Here is a 9883-nt window from a genome sequence, read left to right as displayed (position 1 = left end):
TTCCTCTTGGAAACCGGGTGAAAGGCTGGCGCTGTCGTCGCGGCCCTACGTTGACATGGCGATGGTAGGAACGCTATATAGACAACGGACTAAGATATGTTGCTGTTGGCACATGATAAGGAAACTTGACACCTGAGAGTGACTCACACATAGCTCATCAACACATCATCATTCGTACAACACCATACGTGGTGTTGTACTACGTTGACGGCCAGAAGAAATTTCCTCCTGTGCAGCGTAATAAAAAAATTATGGATTGCGTAATTTCATTAAAACTTAATTTCCTGCAACTTGTCTTTGTATACTGACACAGCCTTTTATGTACTTGCTAAGTATGGTATACATGCTTGCCAGTTGCTTTCGTCGTTTATATGTTTAGCCTGTCCTGTAGTAAAGCCGAATATAACGGTGGGCTTACATTTACTGCGAGACTGCAAGCCTATGTACAGCTAGACGCAACATGAAAGGGAACACTGGAGCGCGTGGCCTCTGCGTGTTGCAAAGCGCTGCCACCAACACAAGACCAGAATGGGTGGCACAAAGGGTGTGCCCGGAAAGAGCAGCCGACCAAGCTTACTTTGGATACGTGTTTACCACTGATTCTTGTCCCCTCTCGGTGACAGCGCATTTGAAAACGTGGAGGCCACGCGCTCCCGTGTTCCCTTTCATATTTCTTCTATAGTTGTACACCATTCCTTGTCTGCCCACCGGCTATGCTCCTTCCACTATTCCACAATCATTTTCTCCAAAGAGAAGAAACTCTAAAATCGGGTGGAGTTGCCCATGGACGTTTTTTTGAAATCCACAAGCTTACTTAGACCATTCTTTATTGAAGTATGTAGGTATGACTTGAGATCAACAAACAGCTGTGCATGGCATGCTTCGAAAGGGCTAAATCAAGATTACACTGTGCATCTGGCTGAAGCTCTAAGCACTGATCCCGCGGCGCCGTTAGTCTGTGGCACAGGTGCCGAGTATTTTTTTCTGTCCCGTGTGGGCTGGATAAGCGAGAAGCGGCATGGTGACACCGCGTAGCTTTGTGAGACTGAGGTCAGACATAGGTCATAGTTTTTGTCGCACTTACCTATAGGCAAGTGCGACAAAACCTTGAGAGTGTTCACCTCGCCGACTGTTGGCTACTTTCCTTCATGTATTATAACGAGCACCCTCATTTCCCCTTAATTGATCTGCTTGTAGCTTACGGGGGTCTCGGTTCTGGCAGTCTTGAAGCCATAGGTAGCGTAAGAGGGTTCTAGCACAGCTTTCGCCCTCGCTCTTGAGCACGTTCTACGTGACGCTGGCGGTAACAAAGGACGTTCCACGTCCGCCGCTATGGTTGAGGGTGGCGCTGGTGAACACTCTCAAGGTTAGTATACATACAAACATAAATACCCAAGAAAGTAGCAGGGGGGACAGCGGCCGATGTAGCTCAGTTGGAAGAGCACCGGACGCGATATTCGGAGGTCGTGCGTTCGGTTCCCACCATCGGCACGTTGTTTTTTCTTCTACTTTGTGTTTAACTATCTTTCTCCTAAACAGATTACATTACTAATTTCTGTGATTATCCAAGTAAACATTAAAAAAAAAAAGCCATAAAGTACCATCCCCAACGCTTTCCTTGGCCTCGCCGACTGTTGGCTTCTTTCCTGCATATATATATATATATATATATATATATATATATATATATATATATAATATAGCGAAGGGTACGCTTCATTTAAAGAAACATTTTATTAGACTCGAGAAAGATCGGTCTCCGATCGAAACGTCGAGTCTAATAAAATGTTTCTTTAAATGAAGCGTACCCTTCGCTATATTATTTTTTAAGCGGCCAAGTACGTTAAATGTTCTGACATCCTATATATATATATATATATATATATATATATATATATATATATATATATATATATATATATATATATATATATATATATATATATATATATATATTCACAGGCGTTCACTGAATCTCATTGAACACTAGTGATTTCCTTAACCGTCTAGAAACTTGGATCTTAAAAAGTATGCGAGAGATACGCCTGTGCGGACTCTGCAGGGGAATCAAATGTTGTAGAGCTTGATGATGACATGATTAACGAACTACAATTACTAAAAGCTCTTTTATTATTGATTTGAAGCAGCGATATTATATCATGAAATTTTGAAAATTTCTTAATCGCAATGTGGTTCATAATAGAGAACGTCGAAAATAAGCCTCTTTACGCTTGCTGAGAACACTTTTCGGCATTGCGTGTACAGAATATAACCATTATCTCATTTTTAAAGCATCTAATACAGACACTGTTGGTGCATTTAGCGTTTTAGAAGACTCTAACACTATTTTAGTGATATGACTGCGCCTAACGGCGTCATTATAAAAATGTGCGCTTCGTGGATGATAATCGAAAGAGCTTTGATATGACAGATTCTATATTTCTAAACGCTGCCTATTAGGGAAATTTATTAACGAAGCGCACATTGGAAGTTTTTGGCCATGAATAAAGCATTAAAACATGCTTCTCGTAATCAATCATATTAGTTATTTAGTTTATAATTTGTGTAATACCCGCCTATGTAGACCACGTGGTCTAATTAAAGAGTAAAAAAATAATTAAAAAAAACAGCAGATCATCCTCTTTGCGCTTGTAGAGAGCCTCTTGCGGATTAGATGGAATGTGTTATAGCACAACAATCCCAATGGTTAAACAAACTTGCGAGTTTGTCTGAAGCCTCGGTCGACAGGCGGAAATGAGGAGAGAGGGAAATCCCGCTTTCAAGTTTCAAAGTACACAGCAATGTCAGGCGGTTTGGCAAAGCACACCGCGGTTCAGCTTGGCATATACGGTATGCTGTGCGCGCTAACCGACGCACAGCCGCTAGAGGTATATCTCACTTCCTAGCTGCAGGTGCATGGCCGCTCCAGCAGCAGTGTCTCCTTCGCGCTTGCGAGCCGGTCGCTTTGGGCACCAGCAGCAGTCCTTCCGGCCCGCAACGACACGCGGGCCAACGAAATCCAAGCTGTATGATTCCATGGAAGACGACCATTCGTCGGACTGTGTGCGCAACCAAGGTACCAGAAGCAATCTTCAGAGGCGCTCGCGTTTCCCTCCTTCTCTGTCTTTAAAAAGTTACAATAAACTCTATAGTCTACCTATCAACCGAATTAAGAAGTTTGTCGCTCATAGGGCTCCCTCGCCCCGAATTTCGACTGTTATGTAAATGTATTTACGACTTTGGGGAGGCAGGTTAGTTATGTGTTGTACTCTCATGAAAAGCTGCAGTTTTCATTTCATTGCAGGCTTGGCAAAAGTTGATCCCTTTTCAATCGATTTTGCTGTTTAAAACTGAAAGGACGTTTGAGAAATTCATCTTGTGTGAACGCGTATTGATAAATGATGCCTTTATCACACAGAAAGCATGCATAAACGCACACATAAATTTGTCCTTTCACAAGTGTGTACACACAAGGACCGCTTTTCACTTATTTCATACTTGGTATTGCAGCAATGAAAGTGGCATTAAAATATTTCTGGTTGCAGATAGAATTAGTGTTTCTCATGACATTTTTTATTATTCTGTTTTCAGGCCAGCCATCTTCCGATTCAACCCACCCGGACTATGTTTCTTCAGTGTTTCCTTACCGAACACAAGCAAACTCATAGCAAAAGATCGCCAGGTTTCAGCGCGCTCAAAGGAAACTGTGTTCTGGGTTCCAGTGTCCTCTGTTTACTGTACTAACCCTGGTGACAGTTCTAGCCAGACAGGTGATGCTGAAACACAAACAACTTTCACAGAAAAGAAAATTGAAGCTCTGCTGGAAGAAAATGAGTTTATGAAGAAACGCCTTACCGAAATTGAGCAAAAAAGTGTTGGAGACGCACCTGCTGCGAAGGAGGATGGGCCAATTGACCTCCCAGAGATTACCCGAACTGTGGTGATGCAATCAGACAGAACATTGAAGTTTCACACAGGGATCGTGTCCTTAACAATGTTGAAGTCATTGCTGCAGTTTTTGTTGTCCATTTGGGTTCTACAGCCGCAAAAACATGTCTGGATGCAGAGCAGCAGCTGCTGCTTGTGTTGATGAGGCTCTGACTGCGGTTGCTCACCAACGATATTGCATGCAGGTTCGGCATTTCAGTAGGTTCTGTGAGTGGAATTTTTCACTCTTGGCTTGATGTTCTAGCCAAGAATTTTGAAAAGTTCATCATTTGGCCGTCGAAAAGAGCACTGAAATCTTGCCGCCTGCCAGCTTTTCAAGACATGTTATTCGATGACCGAAGGGGTATCATCTATTGTACTGAAATATTTATTCAGCGTCCAACTTCTATAGAAGCTATAGGAGTCAGACGTATTCAAGCTAGAAACACCATAATACCGTGAAGGTACTTGTAATATTGCCTTCAGGCTCCGTAACGTTTGTTTCCAAGGCATGGGGCGGAAGGGTTTCAGACAAAGAGCTCACATTGCGTAGTGGGCTCCTCGATATGATTCTTTTTTTTCTCATTCATTTCCCCCTCCCTTTCCCCACATTATCACCCTAATCCCTCAACCCTCATCAGGAGTAGCATGCTAGGCTCATCACCAGGCAGACATGTCCTGTTGCCATTAAAATATATATATTCTCTCTCCTCGATATTGTTGAGGAAGGGGACTGTTTTCTTGTGGGCAGAGGCTTCCGGCGTGACGAGATGTTTGCTACTCGAGGTGCCAAAATATTGATGCCTTCATTAACAAAAAGAAGCCCCCAGCTACCAGAAAAAGAAGCCACGATATCACGAAAGCTCTCACGGGTCCGCATTCATGTTCAAATAGCATTCAACGACTGAAGCTATTCAGAGCTCTCCAAAGTGTGCTGCCAGTGAGCTTTGTGAAAAGGGGAAATTATACGGATTGTTCAACAACAGACAAGATCTTGGTCGTCTGCTGTGGGCTTGTCAACCTGCAAACTCCAATCATTAACAACTTTGGAGAAGACGGTGTGATCAATCATGAATTATAATGAACACTTGCTCCATTTTTGTGAATCGTGATCGTATGGTGTGATGTGATAATCTCAATAAATACAAGACTTGAATTTTATGAAAGTAACATATTTTTTGGAGACTGAGTGTGGCAATATTGTACCTGTATTTTTTCACATGCATTGCCAAGTGAAAACCAAGACTAGGTTTATTGCATGTGAAGGCTTTGTAATTTTGCTGTAAAACTTTAATATTGTCTTCTCTTTTTTGTTGCACATGTATAGGGCAGTGAACAATTGTTCTTGCAAGTTAAAAAACAATGAAGCTATGCTTGAGTATTTACAGTATTACTCTTTCGCTATCTGCGAGTGCATTTATTCAGTGAATTCTGCTTGGCATGCGACGAGATCGCGCTCCTTGTATCTTCGCAGTTGTTCTACATTTACTGTTGTGGGGTTAATTTTACCAGGTGCCCGCATTAATTAGTAATTAATTATTTACGCAATTGTCACTGATTAGTAAATATTATTATTCGTCGATAATTAGTAATTGATTAGTAATAAAGAATTGATGAGTAATTCCTGTTCAATTCATAATTAATTATTTATTCATTGATTAGCAATTGATCATTGATTGGCATATGTCCATATAAGGCACACATTCGCGCATACTGTGGTGGTGCTCTGTGATAGGTCGAGACCTCCATGACGTCATGCCGTCTAGACAAATCAGAGCCGTAGCAAAAGCGTGACACTTTTGCTGATGACAACGATGAGGCAATAAAGGCTTTCGCCTTAAAAAAAGCGCAGGTGCCACACAGTACAATACCGCTTGAACGAACATCATTTAAGCGAAGTGTTCATTTTCACAAACTTTATTAAATCCCCCACTGAAGCCCCATTGCATGCTGCGCAAGTGCCATTCATTTTAACTAAATTCAGTTACTGCTCATTTCAGGACATTTTCTTCGGTATCATTCTGTGCCTCCCACGTCATACTAAGCACTTCAGCAAGCACAACCAACACTTTTTGTTCAGTGTTTTTACTTTGAGACCCACGTTTCATTAGCATGTTATGAAAAATTGCCCTTTTTAGCTTTAAATTTAATTGGCTATCTAAACAAGTTTGTAGCCAGTCGGATGCATAGCTGGCTTTGCACGCTCAATTGTCTCCACATTCATAGCCAGCCACAGCAGAGCCTCAGCCCTACTAGCTCTTTCAGCCCAGAAAGGTACGCGTATGCATGATCTGCTGAAGCAATGATCTGCTTGGAAAAAGTCGAGGGCTTTGCTGCCCAGCAGACAGTTGTGCTGGACAAAGTTCACGAGAGCTTGGACACAGTGACTGAGTTCAAGACCACTGCAGTGCCAAGTTAAAAAGTTCTGCAGAAGATTTGGGCATTTTTAACTTGAAAATGGGTGCTGGGACAAATAAATGGGTCGAGATATTATTTAACCACCCAACGTTCCTTGGAGCAAATGGAAACAAGCTTCCACGCACTTATTTCAGTTTTTCGAAATCTCATTTTAACAAATTTTTTTCCCAAGGTCCCTTGAAGTTCGTTCAAGCGATGTTTCACTGTAATCAAGGTTTTTGAACACTTCTTTGCATTTGCAGTATAGCTGCAATTCTCTATTTATGATGCATAGCAGCATTGTTGATGTTCCCTGAAATTCTAATAATATGGCGTGTTAGACAGCACTGAAACAGGCAATAAAATGAAATTGGCTATCATACTGGTGGTGCTGCTCATATCATAGCATGTATAATATTTCATCATAAACATTTTTGCATGCGAGCCTTCACTGGCTCTCTGATGTCCAGAAAAAATCTAACACCCATAAATATGATATAAAATTGCAGAACAGAAGCAAGTTCCAGAATTCGAAATGTGCCTTGTTGCAGCAGAATACGGCAACAGAGTGTTCAGGAGTTAAACCACATCATCAGTCTGCATACTGTATTGACACTGTGTGCATGTTCATGACTTTGGTGTGCGTTTTAGGTTTGCACATTTCAAATGAACACGGTGTAAGCATTGGGTGCACTCAACAATGCGTCCAGACTTGGCACCATGGCAGTGGCGAGTGGCTTTCGCACATTCAATCTTATTTAAAATTTGCATTGAGTGCAACTCTGGGAAGATGTGCTTGAAGAAGAAATTTCCTTCCCTGGCTTCTGTGTCAGCCCAGAAGGGCTCGTTAAAGCTGATAGTCTGAACCAGCACTGATTGCGCTGTATAATATACAAAATAGCCTCCACGGAGCCCAGTAATAGCCATTTGGGCTTCTACTTGTGTGTAGTATGCATGGGTCACACCGTAGCTTTAAATGAGCATCGAGGTAATTCAGTTTAGGTGTTATGGAAGCACCTTTTGCCGATGCAGGACACTTCACCTCTAACACTGCCTTCTCACAGCATGCACATGCAACAATGGAATCTGGAATGCACCCAAGAATGGTAGCCTTTCCAGCGCAAATAAGCCACAGTCGCTTATTATAAGCTGGCTGTGATGCGGTGACTGGTGAGTCATAAAAGCTTGTTCGCTTGAGGTTCTGCTTCACAGCCCCAGCGCAGGTTGGGCACATGTGGCGCTTTAACGCAACCCATGATTTCAGTCACAAGACCTTCGGCCTCTGTTTTACATCTTGTGACACGCTGCAACACAGAGGCAGTGATCCTGCCACAGCGCTCTTCTGCCCATCTCGTGTTCTTGGACTGCCCACGAGTTGCCTCCTCGATTGCAGTGCACTGCTCGTGTGACATCTGTACTTGTCTCGCTGTTGGCAAGTTGCTGTTTCCATACAAAGCTTGCAGTGGAGAATGCAAGGATAGTTCTTTGAACACAGCTGATCCCTTAGGTTATCTGGCAGCTGCTTCAGATGACTCGGAGGCAGAATCAGTCTCTTCACTATCTGTTAATGAACTCAGCAGCAGAGTGTTCGGTGCAAGTCTCTGTAAGAGCACATAAAAGATTTACAGTAAAGCAATAAAGACAACAACGGGCATTACTAAATATAAGGATTCACCTTGACTTGCTGCATGAAGCCGCGGACCTCGTGATCAGTCCAAGTTTTTATTGTTTTCTGTGGCCTAGTGACAATCTCATTAACTGGGTGACCTACTTTGGGCTTAAAAAACTTGATGTTGCTAACTGGTGCCGGCTGCAAAAAATTTAGTGTTTAATCCTTGTTTACACATCCTACTGTGAAAACAAGAAACATATCTTTTCACTGATGCAAAGGGGAAAAATACTCACTGTGCTTCTTCTTGAAACCTCAATCTTGCACTGGACATCAGTTGGTGATGTGTCGCTGTAGAGCACATTTGCCTGAACACTGAACAGCAGCGAAGCAACATGAGTACAACACTCTCCAAGGCTGCAAACCACAGCAGTGTATACATAAGTTTATAGACAGTTTAAAACTGGCAAAATACAAGAAAACAACTTATCAAGAGTAGTGGCTGTGTCTCGTGTTCTCTTTCTTTGTCGTTAGTGTGATGTTTTGCTTCTTCATCTTAAATGATAAATAACTCCAAACGTGTTAAACAAGAGACGAAATGGTGAATAACAGCAACATGATAACAGCCATGAAATTACCAACAAGCTGTGTGGTATGACATCCTGTCCTAGACTGTTTGGATACAGTTCCTAAGGTGGAAATAATATGTAGAACGGAAAACAGCGCGACCCAAAAGACATGAAATAACACAGCGGCACAGAATATTTAATTTTTTTTTTTCCCACATCTCTTCAAACCTTTCTTCCTGGCCACCAAGAATCTTCCGACACTATGCCTAACAAACTGGTTCCCAAGAATAACCCAAATACTAAAGAAAAAATTAATTTGGCAACGCTAAAAAATGCCGTAGGGCTATGGAAGAATTTTAGGATTGCAAGTTAGCCGGAATCCATGCGATATTCTCGTCACGCTATCGAGGCATTCTCACTCGCATGTTATAGCGCTCCGCGTCACAAAAGAACAGGTCCCCAGACATTTGCCACAATAGCGGTCGGAAGCAGCCGAAAGATCTATTTACGGAGTACGGAGGATGTATACTTACCCCGCCATGCAGGTGCAGTGAGAACTCTCAACATTCCTGTCATCTTTGACGACGCACCACGCCTTGTATGATTTCGTGAGCGTCTGGCTGGCATCCACAGTGGCCGCGACGAGAACCATGCATGCCATCGCCACGCTTGCTGCTCTGAACGACGTCAGCCGCTTCACATTTCCACTTAAAAATATGCGTTGTAAGCTGCAGTCTTCTTGTGGGTTTTGAACTGTTCCTTTGTTTAGAAGCAAACGCCTTCTACGAAGTAGACGAAAATATCCGTCACTGTCGCAGGTGGAAGGTTGCGCGAGCCCGGCGTGAAAGAGAACCTTCGCACGGCATCGCCGAGTGGATCGGGCAGCTGTGCACCCTTGAACATCATTTTTTCTCGATAGAAGTTATGCGTTTCCGTGGCAAGCTTCTTAAAATAGTCACTTGACATCATGATGCACTAAAGTGTTGAAGCTCAACGCACGGAGCAGAAATAAACACACTGACGCACGCTGCATCAACCAGCCCGCTGCACTGCGAAGGCATGCCGGAAGTAGTAGTGCTCGAAGTTTCCTCAGGGAAGCCAATCAGAGCCAAGCGCGGTTTGTTTACAAACATTAAATGTGTCTCATTTATAATTCTGTATTGTGATGCTCCGTTGTCTATATAGTTGTATATTCAGACAATCTGTAGTCTATCGTTCTGTATTGTGACGTTCTGTTGTCAGTAGTTCAGTATTCTCATATTCTGTAGTCCATTGTTCTGTTTTGTGACGTCCTGTATTGTGACAGGCGGCATTCTGATGTCCCGCAATTGATATTCCGTATTCTTATGTTGTGTATATCGAGAGTCAATAATCATTTCAT

General features: G+C 42.6%; 2 pseudogenes; one reads left to right on the top strand and one right to left on the bottom strand.

Annotated features, from left to right (window-relative positions):
• The first annotated feature begins 1018 nt into the window (after window positions 1–1018).
• On the top strand, window positions 1019–6346 carry LOC146185521 (uncharacterized; annotated as a pseudogene).
• Window positions 6347–8172: 1826 nt separating this feature from the next.
• On the bottom strand, window positions 8173–9468 carry LOC146185520 (uncharacterized; annotated as a pseudogene).
• Window positions 9469–9883: the final 415 nt, after the last annotated feature.

This window comes from Amblyomma maculatum, chromosome 6 (genome assembly GCF_055883805.1).
Source record: "Amblyomma maculatum isolate TAMU_Amacu chromosome 6, ASM5588380v1, whole genome shotgun sequence".
Lineage (NCBI taxonomy): Eukaryota > Metazoa > Arthropoda > Arachnida > Ixodida > Ixodidae > Amblyomma > Amblyomma maculatum.
The sequence above is the reverse complement of the archived record's forward strand: the minus strand, read 5'-3'. Positions and strand labels throughout refer to the sequence as shown.